The sequence below is a fragment of the Ursus arctos genome, unplaced genomic scaffold (assembly GCF_023065955.2).
Source record: "Ursus arctos isolate Adak ecotype North America unplaced genomic scaffold, UrsArc2.0 scaffold_14, whole genome shotgun sequence".
Classification (NCBI taxonomy): domain Eukaryota; kingdom Metazoa; phylum Chordata; class Mammalia; order Carnivora; family Ursidae; genus Ursus; species Ursus arctos.
Window position 1 is genome coordinate 42997956 of NW_026622808.1, and position 21556 is coordinate 43019511.

At 44.7% G+C, this 21556-nt stretch overlaps 1 protein-coding gene across 7 annotated transcripts in view; it reads left to right on the forward strand.

Annotated features, from left to right (window-relative positions):
* The window catches only part of PTPRG (protein tyrosine phosphatase receptor type G), a 681996-nt gene that overhangs the window by 3019 nt on the left and 657421 nt on the right, over positions 1-21556 (forward strand). The window contains exon 1 of one of the 7 annotated variants that reach the window (XM_057311860.1): positions 1-21556. This exon is cut by the window's right edge and continues 32530 nt beyond it. The exons of 5 other annotated variants lie outside the window; for them this stretch is intronic. The gene's annotated coding sequence lies outside the window, so the exon portion shown is untranslated. One more of the 7 variants, XM_057311861.1, reaches the window with a different exon arrangement.

The window sequence follows — 21556 nt, forward strand, 5'->3', positions numbered from 1 at the left end:
GCGCGGGGAAGAGGGGCTGTGGTTTGGAAAAGTGCCTCTGGAGAGGGTGCAGCGAGCAGCCTTTGGAACCAGGCAAAGTTAAAATGTCAGAGCCGTGGGAGACGCCGGCTTTCCGTTTTTCGAAGGTGCCGCGACGCCGCTGGACCTCAGGGGGCGCCCCTGAGCCACTGGTGGGGCTCCTACCACCTCCACTGGTCCGGCTCGGCCTTGTGGGTGCGGCGGGGCCGCGGTGGGAGCGGGGATGGGGCGCACGCGGCTGGGCTCCGAGGCTCGGGGGCTGCGAGTGCGCCTTGGAGCGAGGAGGCGGCCTCCGCGGGGCGCTGCTGCTCCTGGCCCGCTCGGATCCCGGTGCGGGCCCGCGTTCGCTTTGGGACCCCCCTTCTTGCCCTCCGTAACCTCGGAAGCGTTTATGTGGTTGGCACGACGGATAAAGATGCTTCTGGTGTTGGATTAGGGTCCTCCCTGTGAGGTCTTATCCCAGATCCCTTGCTGTTTGGCTTGTTTCCTCTCAGAATGACCAACTTTCCAGTTAGATTTGTTCTCAGCTCTTGTTCAGGATACAGGGTAGCTGAAATTTGGGAGGGTTTTGGAAACAGCCCTGCCGTGGATCTTTCCCCAGCTGGTCGGAAACAGTGGCTTTTAGTCTCCCAACAACATCAGTCTATGGCAGGTGTGGGACCCGCATCTCGGTTAGTGTTTAAAGTGGTATTTCCACTTTCAGAGCAGAAGTGTCATCAAACATACACCGTACGTTCTTTTTCTACTCTGTTACAGAAAGATTTATGAAAATAGGAAAATATAATGGATCCCTATGGATCCCCCCATTCAGTTACAGCAATTATGAACTCAATCTTTTCTGTACCCCACCATCCTCCCTAACACCTCATTATTTTAAAGCAAATCTTAGACATACTTCATCTAAGCATTTGGCATAGATATCTAATCATAGAGAGTCTAAGTGCCTGCAGCAGGATAGAAAATGTGGTACTTGAGAGGGTTAACATTTTATGTATTTTACATTTGTAAGCTATTCAGCAGAAACGTAAAAGAAAATTTTTTTTATTGATTTCTTCTCTCTTTCCGCCCTCAGAGTTGAAACGTTCTCTTTGATTCTGATATGTTTGTACCATAATTACATTACATCTAGGTGGCTGCCGTTGGAAACACTTCAGATGGATAAGCTCTGCTGTGTACTTTGGATGTGTCAGAACCGGAGGATCCATGATTGATGTCTGGTGAATCTCTTTCCGCCGTCTCCTGGTGCATTTGCATGTACATGCTTATTCCTGATGGACATCCTTTATGGCCTTCTTAGAAAAATGCAGAAGTAATGTTTGAAAGTCAGCAGTCTTACTCTTTAGGGATGGAGTGAGAAATCAGGCATGTCCCCCTTGTCCTAACCCCCACTTGAGATGTCCTGTTCCATGGACAACCCCCACTTGAGATGTCCTGTTCCATGGACAAAGAATCTTTGTCCAGTCTTGAAACTTGGTCCCTCTGACACAGTTTTGTGGCATACATTCTTTCCTGTTTCTGTCTAAACAGCGTTCCTCTTACAGAGTTGATGTAGTTAGAACATTAATACAAATAGGCGTATCAGGACTCTTTAGAAGGGGGAAGTTGCTGTTGGGGGAGACAGAAAGGTTAAGGAAAGGCTGGCTGAAATGAGAAAGAGAACTATCCAATAGTGAAGCATCTCCCCTTAATTATGGACTTGTTTTCACCGAGTAAAAGATTATGTTGTTTATGTGAAGCAGTGCAGGGACAGCAAAGCCAAATGAAACCCCTTTCACATTCCTTTTTGTGTTCTGAAAAACTCCCAAGTTAATGTAGTATAATTAGTTACACATTGGTGCACCAGTTGGAATGGACTTTCTTGCCATTCATGTAAGGTCATTAAAAATGCCCCATGCAGGTGTTACTGCAGACCCCCCCCCCCCACCTTACTCCCTTCCTTGTTTTTCTGGAAACTTCTTAACCAAAAGGATAGTCTGGACACTCAATATTAGCCTTACCTAGGTGAAGACAGCAGATGTTGCTAATGCTTTGTTGCTTTACCGCTTTCCTTTTATGGTGAAAAAAATTTTTTTTTTAAATCTGAATTTTCACTCAACATTTTACTTGCACAGCATGCAGGACAATGCAGTGATGTTTCTAAGCAGGTCAAGATTATAAGATGGGTGTGCATTGTGAATTGCAAGAAAAAGAAAAATTATGATTAACATTTTCATCTTGGAGTACATCTTCCATGTGGTTGCATTTCATAAAGCACCACTTCCGAAGTTACCTGAAGTTATCTCAGAAATTCTTGATTCTCTTCCCCCTTACCCCCCCATAAGCCCTTGATGTGCTTTGGTACAGGTTGACCACTCTCAGGCGGTAAGTGGTAATCACTGAAACTACATTTTTGGCTGTATGTGTAGAGAATGAAAGGCCTGTGTATCTAATAATATGGAGGTGGCCCGGGAAGTGTGCCCGGCTCCCGCCAGAGCTTGATGCCTGAAAGCTTGTACATACTGCGCAGGGCTTCGGGGGAAGAAGGAAATGTTCCGTTGAGAAGAGCCTGCCCCCACCAGGCCGAGGGAGTTGCTTGTGGAGTTTGTTCCAGAATGAGGTTGCTTGGGCACCCATTAAGTCCTCACTAATTATTTGCAAATGATTAAAAAGATCAGGTGCTTTGGGTTCTCTGCCTGAGAAATGGGAGTGACCATCTTGCTTGTAAAGAACTGAACGCTGGACTCTGGCAATGTTCTGTGCACTTAAAAGATCAGAGGCACATTTGTAAGGTAAAGGGTTATCTGTGTCTTTGTTTTGACTTTTTTGGGGGCCCGGAGGGCAGGGTTGTGTTTACGAGGAATCCTAACCAAAAAAAAAAAAAAAAAAAAAAAATCACTCCGAAAAGGACATGTGTTTTAAAAACCCTTATTTATCTCTTCCTGCTTTTTCCTACAATTCCTCTTTGTCTCCCAAGTTCCAAGACCACGGAATTGTTAATGTCTCTTTAAAAAAATAAATCTGCAAGTAATGTAGGTGAATTTCATTTTGAGGAAGGTCTGCTGATTGAAATCTATAGCAGATATGTTTGTGGCTCGCTCCCATTCCGAAGAGGATGGGGAGGTTTGTGAGAAATGGCTGTGCAAGATTGCCTGAGGTAGCTAGAGGGCTCCCTGTGCCAGTGTCTGCTCCTACAGGGACACCTGTGATTGGAGGGGCCCGTTTACCTGGTCTCATTTGTAGCAGAGTCTTTGGTGTTTTGACAGAAAAAAAATACATAACCTGTGTGAGATGGTTTGCCAGGCCTCTGCAGGTTCAAAGATTTTATGAGTATAGTGCTTGATATGCTTCTTTTTCAAAAACACTGTAAAAAGTGCTTTCAGGGCTACGTGGAGGAGTGACAACAGATCAGGTTGGAGATGTGGCCGGCTTCTCTTTTTGAAGCCCCTCCGGCTGAACTGGGTGGTGTTCCCGCTGTCCTGGGGGTGGGAGGCAGCTTTCACACTGAGGGAGAACTTTGGTTCTCTTGAGGGTCACCGTACTGGTGTGTCTGCATATAGCAAGGAGAAGTCTTGTAGGAGCCTGGAACTTGTTACTACTTTCTGTTTTTGTTTTTAAACCAGGTAGCTATGGAGAGTTGTACTGAATATATTGAAGTATGTCAGACTGTGGTCTCGCAGCCAGCTTGCCTCTCCCATTACTAGCTGTGCTGCCTTAGACTAGTTACTTAACCTCTCTGTGCCTGTCTTTTCCTTTTCTCCTTCTCTGTGAAATGACACAGCAATAGTACCTGACTCCTAAGGTGTGCATTTTGAGCAAGAACACGTGCTAAAGGACTGAGAACTTTGCATGGTCAACAGTACTCAGTACATTAGCCATTTTTGTTTTGTGTGTACTAAAGAGATCTGGGTAGGAGTGTATGGGAAGAGGAGAGTAGAACTGAAAATGACAACTGTATGAAAAAACAAAAACATTTAAAAAGTATTTATATAAATTTGTGCGATGCGTTTTGGACCTGGCTTTGCTATTGAGGACGAGGAGTTAGAAGGACTAACAGGAGGCTATCCCATGTAAAATTAGTGAAATGGGTAGTTTTTGATGTTTAAAGCAATGAGAAAGCCTCAACGAAGTCTGAGAGACCTCCTCACTCACATCACACTCTCCGTGTCCCCAGCTTTAAATGGGAAAAATGTTTTCCACAGGTTTAAAAGATACCGTGTGAATCTCCCAAGAGCCACGTGTGGCGTTATCCTTTGCAGAAAGAGCTGCTTGGTCCTGCACCCTGGGATGCCGATTCTTCTCAGGCCTTCTAGACTGTGTTGTAACCCAGGAGGATGGGTCTGCCTGTTACTGTCATTTCTGGCTTTTAATTTTGTGCTGCTGATGGGAAGCAAATCGTACCACTTGGGTATTGCTTTTATTTTGTACTTGTGTGGCCCTTGGGCACAGTCCCGTCCCTGTCTCCTTGTCCTCATGGGCTCAGCCCTGCAGAGCACGCAGGAGAGAGCCCCACACCATGCATAGCTGCTGCCCTCGAATCCGTTTTTTGCAAACTGAAGGCAGCATGATGGTTTTCTGGCCAAACAACAAAATGCGATTTTCAGCCACTCGACTTAGCTATTTTGGGGCTGTGGCAAAGTGACACAGTTGGCTGCTAAAATTTAGCAACTAAAAGAAGACACGAAAGCATAGTTCATGGAATATGTAACACTTCCATGTAAGAAAATAGGACAACTGGTCTTATTTTTGGGTCTGCGATAGTATTTTTCTAACGAGGAGAGCGAGACAGGTTTGTCGATTGATGCTGCAATGGGTATACTTTTGAGGAATTCCCACTGGTTGTATGAATCCAAGAGGTAGTTGAATTCTCACCCCACTGCAGCCTTGTAAACTCCACAGTACACTTAAATCAGATAAATGCATCAATTTGGAATAGTTTGGATAGAGGACACAGCCGTAAACAATTTACCAAATGTGAAAGCAGAGGCCAGATTAGTGAGGAAATGTCATTGACTTTTTGCAAGAGTGAAGTTAGTCACGCATTGTCGAAAGGATTTATTTACAAAGCAGTTGTTATTTATAAATGATTTCTCTTCTTCTTCTTTTTTTTTAATCACTTTTCCTGAAGTGTTTCCATTCAGCAAGCTTGGAGGCTGAGAGCTAGGTGTGCTCTTGGTTGTGGAACCAGGTGGTTGGGCTGCCTTGGGCGAATTACCCAGCATCTTGTGGAAGTGGGGTTGAGTGGTGTTGGTGGTCCTCCAGGCCGAGGTATACATATCTCTTCTTCAGGAACCACTCTAGGACCCCAAAGGCCTAGGTTAAAATTCTTGTTCTATGACAGCAGTGTTACCTTGGGCAAATGGGCCTCAGTTTTTAAATCTGTAAAATGGGAACAATGATTATACTAGCCTACACTCACCAAGTGCTTGCCATTATCTAGGCACTGTGCCTACGCTTTTTTTTTTTTTTTAAGATTTTATTTATTTATTTATTTGAGAGAGAGCGAGTAAGGGAGGGAGGGAGCATGAGCAGGGGGATGGGCAGAGGGAGAGCAGACTCCCCGCTGAGGGAGCCCAGTGTGGGCCTTGGTCCCATGACCCCGGAATCTTGACTTGAGTGAAGGCAGACATTTAACCAACTGAGCCACTCAGGAGTCCCTGTGCCCAAGCTTTTTATGTACCTTTCATCTACTTGGAAGTGGAAACAGCATCTCTGCTTTAGGATGAAGTAACTACAGCCGAACGAAGTCGTCGTTCCTCTACGGTGTCACCCCGGAGTAAGTGGGGGGTGGCTAGAATATGTCTCTCTAATCCTCTCTCCGGGTAATTTTGAGTTTCAGACTGGTTGCTGTTTGTTTGCAAACTGTTTTTCCAAATTACATAGGAGGCCAATTAAGAGACAGACCCAGCCCGGTATATTTTGCCCTCCTACTTTTCCCCTAAAAGCAAGGACCATAAACACTGGGTGAAGTAAAGGTGTCTTCCTGTATTTGTCACACATAAATAAGGAAATAATGCAATTAGGATAGGACTTTATTTGGTTTCTTTGAAGAGATGACCTTTCAGCAAATTTCTTTAGCTTCTCAATAAGGTGATAATAGCTGTGGACAGAGTGAGTTTGTTGGCGGTAAGTTTTTTTGATTCCTCTTCAGAGCGATCCAGTGTAGACTATAATTTGAGAACTTTTGTTTGGGGCGTTGAATATGGTTATGTTATAACACTGTGGTCTTATTATTCTGCCATATATCATTTAAGTGTGGGCTGCAGGCTCTGGAGCTCAGCTGTCCTGGTTGTGTCCTTTTTTGACTGCAGGACAAGGTCCCAGGGAGTTGTACCTGGGGGCAAGACATGGTTTGGGTTCCGGATTTTTCCTCTGCAGTTTAGAACTAGCCACTGGAGCCAGCCAAACCAGCTGTGGGATCTAGGCAAGACCCTCTGTTTCTTTGGGTTTTTTTCCTACACCTTTAACTAAATGGCTTCTGAATTCGTCTGGAATTTTAGGGATTGTCGATGCCAGGCCGGGCAGTCTGGGAGGTCCTGGCCTTTCTGCAGTATGCAAGTCAAATGCTCACTGCATATTATATTGTGATTTCTGAGGTGTACTTCTTGTTAACTTCCCTCTGAGAGCTTGCTTCCTAAGGCTCTATGAACCCTTTGATTATGTTGCTAACCTTGCGACAGACGGTCCCGAGGGAGTAGCAAACAAGGTGGTGAGTGGATCTTGGTTAATGGAATGCCTATAAGCTATTTTTTGTTTTTAAACATTAAACCTTATTTCTCCAGGAGTCCAGGTAAAAAAATGCAGGCTTGTTCATGCCAATCAAGTTATGTATGGCCTTTAAAACTAACGTGATTTGTGATTGGGGTGGGGGGCAGGATTCTTTTTTTTTTTTTTTTTTTTTTAAAGATTTTATTTATTTATTTGACAGAGACAGCCAGCGAGAGAGGGAACACAGCAGGGGGAGTGGGAGAGGAAGAAGCAGGCTCCTAGCGGAGGAGCCCGATGTGGGACTCGATCCCCGAACGCCGGGATCACGCCCTGAGCCGAAGGCAGACGCTTTAACGACTGCGCTACCCAGGCGCCCCGGGGGCAGGATTCTTTGTCTAAAAGGAGAACACAGCTAGTTCTGGATCTTACTCTGGGAAAGAGAAATGGAAGGAGACAGGACAGTCATTCGGGTTATCTGGAGTTCTGCAGGGGGCATCTGGCCATACTGTTTTGGCCATAGTGTGTTGAAAAGAAAAAAATGAAATTAAAAATTGGGGCATTTTGCATTCATGCCATCCACAAGTGTATCCTGAGAACTTACAGTGTGCCAGGCACTGTTCTAGGCACTGGGGGGGGGAGTGTTGACCGAAACTCCTGTCTTCGTGGTGGCTTCCCATAGAAGTCTGGGTTACTCCTGAAAAATGGGAAGGTACTGCAGCCTAGGGCCCATGTCTTTGCTTGGCAACAGCAGTAAGCTTGAATTCAACAGTGGCTGCCCCCTGAGATGGGGCACTCACCTGGCCCACAGAGGTTATTTACAATGCTCAGCTGGTCCCTGGAGGTGTTGGCATCTGCGTGTAGGAGATTTCTAAGTTTCTGTTTGAGGGAAGGATTTTTTTTGTTGCTGCTTGTTTGAGGTTTTGTATTCTCTAGGTTGGTTCTGTGTAAATGTAAATGTGTGCGTACGTGTTACTGCAAGGAAGACCATCCCTGGCTGATGGGATGACTTCATTCCTACCAGTCTGGCCTGTGAAAGCTGGAGCTCAGCTCTGCTGGTTGTGTCCTTTTTTGCTCTGTAAACGGCTGGCCGCTGGGATCTTTCACAGTAATATGGTGACTTCTCTTGCTGATCTAAATTGCTGTTGGCTTACTCAATTTTAAAAAAAGTTGTTTTGAAAAATGTATCATTTGATTTAAGAACTAGCTGTCTTGGTCACTTTCTTGTTACCCAACTATCCAGGGAGGGGACGGTGGTGGTGGAGGGTAGAGGTGATAAAAGAGCATCGTGACCGATATAGAAGGATCCGAGTCCATTAATAGTACAGATGTCATTTTAGTGGGTCCCTTGCCAAATATCTTAATTTTTTCACATAACATCCCTGAGCCATAATTTTTTTTTGCATATGATACCCATGCATGGATTAATGTATGATAGAAATAGCCCATCTTAATTTTTCCCATAACAACATATGAGAACCTGACCTTTGAATAAAGTAGAGTGGCCAGCTTTTGGCATATAGGCAGATGGAGGATTTGAGGGGGTGATTCCTTCGCCCTCCTTCCAGCGCATTTCCTTAAGTGGCCATTCTAATATATGGTATATTCACATGAGTTCCTCGTGTATGATTTAGAGGCTAAGTGGACCGTTCGCTCTTGAGGCCAGGATGTCATTCCTGCTTCCATCTGCTCTGTCCTCAGTATCGAGGTGGTGTTAGTCCTATTTGAGGACCGATAGAATGAATGCTCCCTAAAACACTTAGAGAACATTTTACAACACATTGCTATCATTGTGTGTGGCTTCCAGAAATCTCACATTTGTATATTGCATCCTCATTAGAGATACGATAGCCAAGGTTAATCTCTTCCTTGAGAGAATTCAGAGTGTGTATATTGTCATGGTGTTGGAAGTCCATCTTTTAAAGAAAGAGAAGCTAAATTTGCACTTTCTATTGCTGGCCTCCGAGGTATCTTTTGTTGGAAACAAAATATATTCTAATTAGAGTCAGATGTCTTAAGGGGCAGCAGGGTTATGTTTTTGATGATTACAGTTTTTTTTTCTTCTCTGTGGAATAACTTAGGCTACCTTCTGTGAAGTGGTGTGCGTTTATGTCCGTAGTACCCTTGACTGGAAAGGGTGGATTCAGGAGGAGTCGGGCGTTCTCACATCTGCGTGGGTTGTTCTAGTCCTAGTGACATGAGGTATCTAGAGGGCAGCAGAGCTTGCTCGAGCCGACCACAGAGCCTGAAGATGAATGGTGGTCTTTTGCCTTGCCATGGCTTTGGGCAGGCTGGTCTAGGAAGAGGGCTTGCCTGAACTGATCATTTTTGCTTCACCAGTATTGGTTGACCACCTTGTCGGATGGCCTTGCTGAGACAGATGCTCGCTGGTGTAGCATGGTGATTCCAGATGTGCTTAGACAGAAGCTAAGTTTTCTAGAACACATGGCTAGTCGATGCCCACCCTATTTTCTTCTTCTTCCATCCATTCATTTTCTCTTCTAGAACTAGTCATTTTCTCTGCTTACATGTGTGCAAAGGCCATGTGGAGGGTAAGGGAAATCACTTGACAGTTTGGGCATCAGCCCCTCATTTTCTCGATGGATCAGCTTGTGCAGAAGCTGCTGAAATTATTTCATGTGATAGAGGGTGGGTAAACGCTGGATTAGAGTTCTTTCTCAATCCTTTTTAGGATGTGCTTTTTGAAAAGAGAAGCTTTTCAGTAACAGAGGCAAAGGCGGGGGGGGGATGCTGGTTCTTGAGGATTCTGCCTTCACTCGGATGCCAAGTGGGGGAAAAATTGATTTCTGGAGAATGGGGGGGTAGAATGGTAAGCACTCTGACCAGAGAAACCAAAGAGTCTGCAGAAATAATTCTTAACATGCCTTGAGACCTTAACAATTTTGAGGAAATGAGATGAGACAGGGGGATTCTGGGGAAACAGGCCACTGGCAAACTCTTGGTTTTTGAATTGCTCAGGTCTGTCCATCAACTTAATAAGTAACTGGCCCAACTTAGAGAATCCTAACTTTGTGCTGTACTTATTTGGGCCAGTGACTTAAATTACATCTATAAAATAAGTGGGAGTCTTAACCTCCTACAGTCCTTTTGAGGATGCAAATGAGACCGTGAGTGCCAAGCACCAGAAAAGCATTAGGTTACACAGGGCATTATAAAGGGTGCCTAGCTGTTTTAAATACAATTTGTAAGAAATGCTTGCATCCATAGGCTCTTAGTTAATGCCCTGCAGCCCCATGCAGAGGTGGGAGATCTGGCACTCAGAGGGAGCGGACATCCTACAGTTAATGAAACGGCCGAATCAGAGTTTGAGCTTGGCTTTCTGGATGGTGTCCTGTTCCTTCTCGGCTAACAGAGTACGCGGTAGATAAATGAAGGGGCATGTGCTACTCAGCAGCATTTTCTGTTGACAGAGATTTACCAAAGATGGCTCTTAGGTTTCCTTTTGCCCTGTATGCCCCCAGCTTGAAGGAGCAGGTTTACAGTTACCCTTAGTATCTCATTGCTGAAATTCTCTGGGTGGGTAGAGTGTACATGTGTCTATTAACGTGGGGCCCGTCCTACCACCTGGGTGCATACAGGTGGAAATAGTCCGTGCAGGTCTGTAGCCTATGTGTGTTCATGTGTGTGTGTCTCCTTCTTGCTCCTGTGTTATTTTGCAGTTTTTCTACACAGGGATTGGAGATTGGCATTTGAGGTGAAGGTCCTCATTGCCCTGGCCTTGACGGACATTGCTTATTGATCCCAGAGCTCTTTCCTGCTAACACCTGAACTGGGTCCTGAAATTCTTTGTCAGGAGTTGGCCTGGGAGAGGACTTTTGTCCCATTGCTCTGCTGTTCTGCGACATTTAGCCAGCCTTAGAAAATAGCATAAGGAAAAGCACTTCCAAGGGGCTTTTATATTCTTGCTGCTATAGGGGCAATTTTTAGGCCATGGAGCTATTTTGAAATTAACTTGAAAGAGCAGGTATCAATAGCAGGTGTCACGTGCAAAGGTTTCCTGATCCATGACGTTGATTTTGGCTTATATTTGACTCACATTCATTTATTCAGGGGAAAAAAAAATCCAGTGTCTTTGTGGTAGTTACATCATATTCTAATTGGTGAGCTTACTAATGCAGGTTTAGGGACTTAAAATGAGTTGCTTATTTTTCCTTGCTTCAAAGCCCAGAGGTTTTGCATCAGATTAAGGCTCCTGTAGGACTGTTTGTATTCCAAAGTGACACCTTTCTGAATTCTTAGCTATTTAAGTAAGTGTTAAGTATGGGCTTGGTGACAGCAGTCTTTAAAAGTGTGACTGACTAAATGGATTCTTTTCCCCTGTTGTTTATATCTGGTAAAGTGTCTTGTGTTTACTCTGAATAAATTCATTGTTACCTTTAGGTAGCTTGTTTCTCAAAATTTGAGTGGTCTCCTGATCAGGGTTATTTTTGCTACCGAAATTAGAGAGCAGGGATAGAAGGTGAAAGGAATTCTTTTGTGGAGCTGACATCAGATAACTTTTTGGTATTTGGTAATACACCAAGTACTTGGATGACGTCACGTCATCCTGTATTTGTTCCTTGGATATGAATTTTCCCCCTCAAGGTCCCCTTTGTCTGATACAGTAGCCACTAGCCACATGCAGCTATTGAACACCCGAGATGTGGCTTGTCTGAATTGAGATGTGCTTTTTTTTTTTTTTTTTTAAGATTTTATTTATTTATTTGAGAGCGAGAGAAAGTGAGAGACAGAGCATGAGTGGAGGGGCCAGGGGCAGGGGCAGAGGGAGAAGCAGACACCCCGCTGAGCAGGGAGCCCCGATGTGGGGCTCCAGCCCAGACCCTGAGATCATGACCTGAGCCGAAGGCGAACACTGATTTAACCAACTGAGCCACCCAGGCGCCCCTGAGACGTGCTTTAAGTGTAAAATGCACATTGGGTTTCAAAGACCTATGGAAAAAGTATGTAAAATAGCTCATTAAAATTTTACATTGATTGTCTATTGAAACGATAATATTTTCAATATATTGGGTTAAGTGGAATATATTATTAAAATTTATATCACCTGTTTCTTTTTACTGTTTCATGTGATGTGACTACCATAAACTTAAAATGACACGTGGTTCGCATTCCTGGCTTGTATTGTAGTTTTATCTGGTAGCACGGGTCGAGAGTGCTCTTTCCAGCCTTATCTTGCCTTCCAGAAGAGCTTTTCCCAGTGGGAGCCCCATGGGACAAATCCCCTCTTCCCCTTCCGTACCTCCTTAACACATAGGGCCAGGAGACTCCTGTCATTGGTGGAAGGGCTTGCCTCCTGGAAGGCACTGTCACTAGCAAGCGCTAGTCTGGGTATCAGGATAGAGAGTTGAGGTCATTTAGCCATGTGGGCTTGTCTGCCCATCTGTGAAATGGGGTAACAGTCCCTGCTCCGTGAGGTTGTTGAAAGACTAAATGAAAGCCGTGTAAGGCAATCGCCACAGGCCTGGCAAATTGTAGGCATTTGAAAATAATAGCCATTATTGTTATCTTGCTAGCTCCTGGGTGGGCATCTGGCAGAGCTCCTGGCTTTGATTTCTCCCTCTTCTGGTTCCAGTTGGTGATGCATTGTGGGATCTGTGGAGGGTTGCAGAGCGACTTGGGTGTTATTAAAATACCAGTCTCTGCTGCCTTGGACACCCAGGACAGCGTGGAAGACCTTGAGCATTCTGACTGAGCTCCACGCTCAGCAATTTGAAAGGCAGCATGGATCTCGGAGATCTTCCGACATTGCAAGCTGCTTGTGGACGCTCGTTGTCAAGAGTGCTAATCCAGCCCAGTGCCTGTCCCCTACTTCCTGGTGGGAGGAGGCTGCAGATCCAATCCTCACGCAGCATCCTGGGCCCTTGATTTTGTTCTCTTGTGTACTCGGTTTTAGTGAGGCCCAAGTTCCCATCTCTAGTTAATAACCAAGTTCATACCAGATCCAGGCGCTGGACTGCAGGTTATCAGCATTGGTCCAAGTGTTAACACAGCTGTGGATCCAGTGGATGGGGCAGGTGCATTTATAGAGGGTGGAGCCGTCCGTACTCCTCTTAAGATGTTTGGTTTCTTTCTCCAACAGAATATGAAAATAGGAGGCTCTTCCAAGCAGAGCACATATTTCTGAACTTGCCAGGCTGCTGCTTAATTATGAAGTGCGAGATGGGGAAAATGGGAGAGATGAACACCCTTTTCTTGGACAGCTCAGGTCCGCCTAGAAGGGTTTCTAGCATTGGGTCCTGTGTGTCGTGCGCATCTGCAGGTTAAGAACTTGGGCCGGGGTGGCGATGGTGGAAGGAAGTGGCTAGTTGGCTGGGAAGACCCATCCTTATTTAATGGTTTTTCAGGTTCTGGTTGGGAATGTCTCCTTCTCGGGATATTTGACAGGGTGGACAACATGCCCCTTGTTTGGTGTAGGTGATAAGAATCTGGCTTTCAGTTGTAAGTTGTTTGACGAGGGAAAAACAAGGATGTTGAAGTCCTCAAGTTAGGGTGTTGAAGGAGCATTAGTGGGTCCTCAGGCCCCACCCTGAGTCTGCCCTGGAAACGCAGGGGAGGGGTGGTGAGAGCAGCCGTGCCTGCCCACGTGGGAAGGGGAAGAAAAGGAGTTTTCGGAGGATTTTCTTGTTCTCTTTGGCATAGCCAGATTTCAGAGTGACTTGTAAAGGAAAATGGTCCTCCAGACCTTTCTGTCCACACAGAGCTTGAGTGTTTCTGTTGCCAAGTTATCAGGGCACCTCCCTTTTTAGGTTTCGTGTGATCACCTGTATCTTCTGCTCCTATCATTTGCTTCCCTCCTGGCCTTTGACAAGGTCTGGGAGTTTTATACTCCTGAGTAGTGTTTTCTGCTCTAAGCCGTGATTTCTAGGAAGAACACCTCCCTCCCAAGCCATTCTTGCAGGGGAGAGTGAGGGTATCTGGAAATTTGGCTATTACTCCTTCTCCAGGTGTTTTTAGAGTGTGGCATGGCTAACATTAACCACTGTTGGTTGAGCACCTACTATGAGCAGGTGGGCCATGCTAGGGGCCAGATATACCCTATTCGAAATCCTTGTATTTCCCAAGTGTGCAAACAGAAATTTTGCTTAGTTAAGAAACTTGCCCAGCATCAGATAACTTTGAAGGTGGGGATCCAAGTCTCTGACTCCAAAGCCAGAAATCTTTTTCCTAACAACACAGTGCTTCTATTAATAGATAATTGGCTTTGCACTTCTTGTGAATTGCACTCAGTGGGTTGAACTCTGGGTTCATTCTGAAAAGGCAAAAGGCCAGGTGAGCGAGGACTGAAGGCTAACTTGGACAGATGTCTTAATTCTTTCGCACTTGGCCAACATAGGGATACACGGAATGGGGCCAAGTCTTTGTGTGTATTCTGACTTCTGACTAATGTTGATGAAATGCTAGAATGCATTTTAAACTCAATAAGTGATATGTATGTTAATAAAAATAAGGAAAAAAGCCTTACTGGGTAAGTGTGTTTTATTCCTGTGGCCAAGAATAAAGTCGGAGGACTTAAAGATTATTATTTTCTTTTGGCTATAGAAACCTTTCAGGAGCTCTTGGTAAATTACCTTGGATAACAGGATATAATTATACCTTTCATCCACAGAAGGCATGTTTGCAAGGTACTGTGTGATTTGTACAGGTTTCTGGAGGTTTCCGAGTAGTTCCAGAGAAGTAATGTCTTTGATGGAGGGAAAATATTTTTGATTCCTTTCTTGCTATCTTAGTCTCAGAGCGTAGCCAGCAGACGTTCTCGTTCTGACTTTTCTAAGGCTTTGGGGCTCAGTCCACTCAGGTATTTCTGTCAATATTTTTGGCATCATCTATAGCCAAGAAAGCAACCAGGTAATTGGGGGTGCATTTTTAACTTTACTTCCTTGGCGGTGGATACTTCTAAAGGCGGAATAGGTAGGTGGACACTCTTTGAATAATGAACCCATCTCACTGAGTTCTCTGTGTTCGTTCTTTCCTGGAGGAGCTGTTGTAAATCTAAAGCCATCAATTCCCTGGGAGAAAGTTGCCAAGGTTTGTTTTCTTCTTTCTTTCTTGCCACACCTGTTAATTAGTTCCAGACACTAGCGAATCAGATGGCAAGCGTGAAAGCTCAAGGGTGAGATGCAAGGTCAGATCAGTTGTCTTTCCCCTACAACTGAAGCCCTCCTTTCAGCAAAAGGGTTTGCAACATTGTTTTTCCTCTGTTCCCAAACTCTGTGTTTGAGTCCTTTTGAGTGCAGCCTGCACATAGCTATCGGGCTCTTTGTCGCCTGTGATGTTAGATTTGTGCTGGCCAGTTTGAGAGTACGTGACTCCTGGAAAGTGAGAGGGAGAAGCAGTGGCCAAGAGGGGCAAGTAGTAAATGAGAGAACCTAGAGTCGCCGCTTCATTTTGGCAGTTGCTATATCCTTAAGTTTTTTGGCCAGGAATGCTAGCCAAATAAATAAATAAATAAATAAATAAATATTTATATAATCTCTAAATGATACAAATTACAAGGATAGCGATATGAGTGGCCAAAGTGGTAAGTTGTTTTCAGTACATTTCTCATGTCAGCATGGCTCTTGGGATAGATACTGCTCCCCCAGGGGTGGCATGGAGAGGATGAGAACTTGAACAATTTAGCCAGGGTAGTGAATGCAGCTAGAAGGCAGTGTAATTTGAATTCAGGGAGCCTTTGCCTGTGTTCGACAAGAGTGGGATCAATGTTGAATTTAACCATATGCTCTTGTGTCTGTTGAGATGCTGGGAGGGGAAGGATGACCAGGTTCACTTATGGATGAGGCTGTTGACTTCTGGACTTCACTATTTACAGTCTGTAGCCCAAAATGAATGTCTGAGTTGTCCAGTGAGATGTCATGGTTTGTTCCTACAAAGGGAGGGTATCCTCTTGTACATTATGGCAAGGAAGGTCATGGATTCAAATCTAGTAATAGTGGAAACGCCCTCGCGTATAGTACTTTGCTTCGTGTTATGGGGGTTCTAGAAATGTGTGTGAATTGGGGAAATAATGTAAAGGCCCATAAAACAGTTTGCCTGGGTGGTTGGGGCTGAAGATATGATAAAATGGTGAAATACTGATTCAGTCCCTAAGTGTTCAGGAGCAGTAGAGATGAGAAAGATACCTTCCTGGGAGGGGGTGCTCTATAAACCTGTGAAAGGCTGGCTGGTATTTTATATGTGCACATGAAGGAGGGGGAGCTAGTGAGCAGAGACAGGAATGATCCTGTTAAGGTGGGTTGACTCATGGGTAAATGGGCGTATTCCAGGAGCAGAGTCATGCCATTCTGGGACGCGGACCCATGTCCGCCTTTATCTTAGCTGCTTTCCTCATGGCATAAAGCCATGAGTGACTGTCTGCTTGCACATGGACCCTGCAGAGGTTTGAGAGGCATGGGAGCCCATGTTGGATGCATTGGCTGGCCCCTGACTGCCAGGCTGAGGCACTCAGACTTGATTGTGCAGTCCGTAAAATTGTATAGGGAGAGACTTTATCACAGTGGTCTTGTACAATGAGATTGTCCTGTTGTCTTGCTTTGTGATGGGCTAGCTTGGTGTGCTTAGTCCCCAGTTTCCTCATCCATAAGATGGGATAATGGTCATGATCCCATAAAGTTGATGTTAGAATTAAATGAGAATATAAGTAAGGCCCTGTCCCCTGCAAACACACGGCTATGGTCAGTATTATCAGAGCACTCTTGATTTTGCCTGCCCAGCATCCCTTCGCCTGTTTTGCTCTGAGCATCCTTGCTACTCTTGGGGTATTGATCTCTCCAGGACCTTCTGCTGATCAGTGGGCTCTATCCATCTCCGTTTGAGGGTGCCACAAAACCCGGGCGAGGCCAGTCATGGACATACGTTTTCTTCCTGGAATTGGAGGATTAAGACAAGTGAAACACGAATACTGACATCTTTCTTCATTCCTGCTGTCTGAATTCCCAGAGCTGCCCTGATCCTTGCCCTTTCAGAAGCTGGATTGTTTGGCTGTTGATTGAATTCTTTGAGATGTCCCAAATCCTTTCAATACATTCTTTTTTCTGCCTATGTTAACCAAGGGTTGATTTTGGTCCTTTTCAATCAAAGGGCACCGGTATCAGCTGGAAATACATAAAGGGGTTGGTAACCAGGTGTATTGAGAAGGACAAGAACGGTCTCCCCTGCCTGACTGCAATAGTCCTTTAATAATGGTTTCATTCCTCTGTTTGGTTTTTTGAGTTCATTCATTTTGAGCTTTTTATCTCCAGGAATTTGAAGCGTTTTATTTTGGTGCTAGGGACAGCTTCTCTCGAGGAGACATGCTGATAACACTTAGCCTTAACTGCTTCTCTTGATTTTATTTGTAAATGAGAATCCTAAGGATCTGTAAGGAAACGAGTAAAACTTAATTGAACAACAGTTAGAGGCGGAATTAAAAAAAAAATAATAAAAAGAGTCCATAACGGTAAGAGGCCCTGGAGAATGAGATGAGTGCAGAGCGATGAGTCTGGGCGTGTGTGTTGCCGGCACCTCACCCTGTCATGTTGTAACTACCGCTTAGACCAGAGGTCAGCAGAGTGTTTGATGGCCTCCAGAGCTCGCTCTTACCGTATCTTGTCCCTGCTCACAGTTTTCTGTGCTGGCATTATTGGATAGCAAACGTTCCAACCTAGATTAAAATCAATAAGAAGCAATTTCATTTTGTTTTTAACTACAAAGACAAGCACTTCGTTCCAGCAGAACACTACCTTCAAGTAAAGTTGAGTTTTGTTTCGTGTCGCTTTCCTCTTTCTGGCCGGGGCCCCAAACGCATTAATTTTTCAAGACGTTGCCCATGTTGCTCTGCTTTGATGTAGGCCTTGTTGTCCTCCTCCTCTTTTTACAACTGGGATGGTTGGCATCTGACTTGTGATGGTGTTTTGTAGATCCTTGGCAATCAAACGCTGTTGGATTTGTCTAGGGATCCCAGGAGAGCTTGTTGGAAATGCAGGACCTCAGCCCTGCCCTGGACTGATGGAGCGGGAATTTGCTCTGCAGCAAGACCCCCAGCTGATTTCCAGCACCTTTGGAGTTTGAAGACTGCTCTTTGCATTTGAATGGGAATGTTACTTTAATCTCCCTGGTTCTGGGAATGTTTTCTATTGAAGTGTAACAAATGTTCATTGTAGAAAATAGGGGAATTCATAAAAGCACATAGAGGAGAATATCATCATCTGTAACCCTAACACCCAGTCATAACTGGTGGGTTGTTGGAACGTTTAAAAAAAAAAAAAAAGCAATATTAGAATCATATCGTGAAAGATATTAAAACATCTTTTATTCAGCATAAAACTTAATTCTTGGGAGAGGAGGGATGATCCAAGATCTCCTGTGGTCAACGACGGAAGACCCTTGGAAGCCTTCTTTTCTCCCAAACCTGTGTCATTTGTTAGGGACCTACTATATGCCAGGTACTGCTGCCTGCCTGTAGGAACCTTAAATCAGTAATCACAGAAGATGAAAATTGAGACCCTTACTGGGCTTTTGATCCCTAGCATGCATTTTCTGGGTGATTGAGACAAAGGAAAATTATTAATATGTCTTGCTTTTTATGGAATTTCCTTCCTATTTATTTATTTATTTTGCTTTGCTAATATGGATTTGAAATTAACTGCTCCTTTAATTGCTTTCATTAGGAGGTAGATTCCTCTGATTGAGCAGACCTTTCCGCCTGAAAATATCTAGGATTTGAAACTTAAGGTCGGGGAGGACAGCTTCTTCATCGGTGGGGGGAGAAAAGGTGGTTGTCTTGGCAGCAGAAACTTGCTAATTACCCTGCCAGTTGTAATATCTGTTTATGATGGAGGCACTGGGGACCCAATTAGCAGGTCATTTTCATGTCAGGGTTTTGGGATCGGACTGTGGTGTGTGAGGATGATATAGCAACCCGCGGGCTCCTTCTCAGTGCAGGGGCATTGGGGATGGTTTTAGATCTTGTCTTCTGCTATGGCCACAGCTCACGGATAGGAAACTAAACTCTGCTGTTCTGTCCATTCGTTTGAATCAACAGTTTCTAACATCTTGTCTGCAGGGCCAACGGCATTAAAAGTTGCTACTCTTCAGAGAGGCTGGCTTCCCAGGAAGGAACTGGCCATGGTGATGAGGCCAGACTCAGCAGACTGGGAACACAGGGATGGGAGCGGCTGTGAGATCATCTCTGTGGGCTGGATTTGACATTTGTCTTGGCGGAGGGTGGGGGACAGGGGTGGGGTATCTTCTTTTTCTGGACAGGTTCTACTTGGATTCTTTCACCAGTGTTGATGTGAAAAGACAGGGCATCAAGGGACAGACTGGGCAACCTTTTTCTACTCATGTTTAATTCTTACCATTTGTGGGGTGAGTATCACCTTGGTAGGTCTCCGTCCAGGTATGTCTGGGCCCAGGTATGTCCTGCTGCTTCCAGTCCTGTGACACTTGGTGTGTGCCAAGGGCAGAGAGGTTGCCTGTGACTAGGCCACTGAAAGGGTTGGTGCTAGGGGGTTCGGGGAGAATTTTGCTTCTTTTTTCCTTAACCCAGGGCAGAAATTCAGGTCCTGTGGTGACATCTGACACCATCTTGATTTTATATAAGCATAACACAATGATCAACAGCAGAAAATTAACGTAGAGACAGTTCTATTATCTTATCTATTGACCTCACTCGAATTTAGTCCATTATCCCACTAATGTCCTTTATATACAAACAACACATTTTAAGGTTTTTTTTCCTTGCCTTTTTTTTTTTCCCCCTAATTTTTTCCTGGTTCAGGATCCAAATACTTGATCACATATTGCATGGGGTTGTCCTGTCTCTGTAGTCTTCTTAAATCTCAAACTTTCTTTGTGTTTCATGACCTTGCCCTTTGAAGAGTATAGGCCACTTACTTTGTAAAATCTCTCTCCCACTGATTTTATGTGAGGTTTACTCATGATTAGATTCCTGTTACTATTTGTTCTTTCTTGCAGCGGGATACCCCACTTCTGAGAAGAAACATGTAGAACTTGCCTCAGCTCTTCTCCCCCACTCCCCAGCGTCATGCCTCAGCTCTTTTTGATCTGATACCCTCCCTGGGGGCAGAAAGTTTTGAACATATGCTCCTAATGTACATATTTCTCTAAATCATAGATTCTGTTACTCATCTTGGGCCGCTGTAACAAAATATCACAGACTATGTGGCTTAAACAACAGAATTTATTTCTCACAGTTCTGGAAGCTAGGGAGTGCAAGATCCAGGTGCTGGGTGATCTGGTTCTAGATGAGGATTCTATTCCTGGCTGGCAGGTGGCCATCTTCTTGCTGTGTGAACATGGCAGAGGAAGAGAGAGAGCACCCCGGTGAGAGAGCTGTCTTTGGCTTCTTTTCATAAGGGCACTCCTCCCATCATGGAGGTTCCACCTTCATGACCTAATGACCTACCAAATGCCCCGCCTCCAAGCGCTATCACATTGCGGCTTAGGCCTTCAACGTATGAATTTTGGGGAACAGAATTCATTCCGTAGCATGGATGTACTATTATACTGATGTTAGGTATCATAAAACATTCCCAAAGTACAAATTATGAGGGATAAATGGATATTTATGTCCATATTCATACATGTACACACATACATACTCTCCAGTACATACATGTGTGTGAATACACAGATACTCGGTTGTTTTTCTTCAAGTAGCCCAGTGCTGGAGACTTCTGCCAACAGCAGGTACGGTTGGCTCTCTACCGGGAGGAAAAATCAGTTGCGTCATAGGCTGGGATTTCTTGGTCTCTGTAGGTTGTAGGATTTCCTCTGACACAGGGGTCCGCAAACCGTAGCCTGGGACCAGATCTGACCCTACTGCCTGTTTGTGTACAGCCAGTGAGCTTAAGAATGTTTTACAGTAAGGGGTGCTTGTGTGGCTCAGTTGGTTAGGTGTCCCATTCTTGATTTTGGCTGAGGTCATGATCTCACGTCGAGAGAGTGAGCCCCGTGACTGGCTCTGTGCTGGGTGTGGAGTCTACTTGAGATTCTCTTTCTCTCTCCCTCTGCCCCTTCCCCTGCTTGTGCTCTCTCTCTCTCTCTCTGTGTCTAATAAATAAATTAAATCTTTTAAGAAAAAAGAATGTTTTACATTATTGTTGAAAAGATTAAGAGAGATAATTACTGAAGACAGGTGAAAATCATGTCATTAGAGTATAAGGTTCACAAATAAAGTTTTATTGGAACACAGCTACTCAGTGTTTTACAAACAGCAGAGCACTCTATGGTGACCAACATGCCCAAACTACTTACTATATGGCCTGTTAAAGAATAAGTTTGCCAACTTCTCCACTCTGACACCACGTTATTAATGAAACGACCACTTGCTGAGTGATAAGTGCGAGGTCTTGAGCTTAGAGCTGTGCATGTATTAATCTTTATCCCAGCCCCATGAGGTGGGGGTCTGCTAACATTTCTTTCTAAAATATCATCTCCATCCCTAAATGAGAAACTGTGAAGCTCCCAGGAGAAAAATTTGCCCCCAGTTATAAACCTTTATAAACCTGGTAAGTGAAGCGGCTGGAGCTTGAAAGCAACTCTTTTGCATTGTGGCTTTTGGTAGTTCAAGGTCATTCTGGACTTAGAAGTCGGGTGATTGCTGGGGTGGATGGGGGTCAGTGTGGGTAGCCCAGGCCGCTAGACGGGTCTGTACGATTAGGTGGGCCTTGCCCATGGCCGTGTGTTTGGCATGCTGGGTGCCTGGTGGCTGCTTAGTAAAGGGTTGAAGGAGATAGATGGACAAACGATGCTGAAACCCAGCCTGGAAACTGAAAGTGGAATATGGGAGGTGTGGTCAGGCGCACTTATTGGATCAGAGTTATTGAAAATGGCC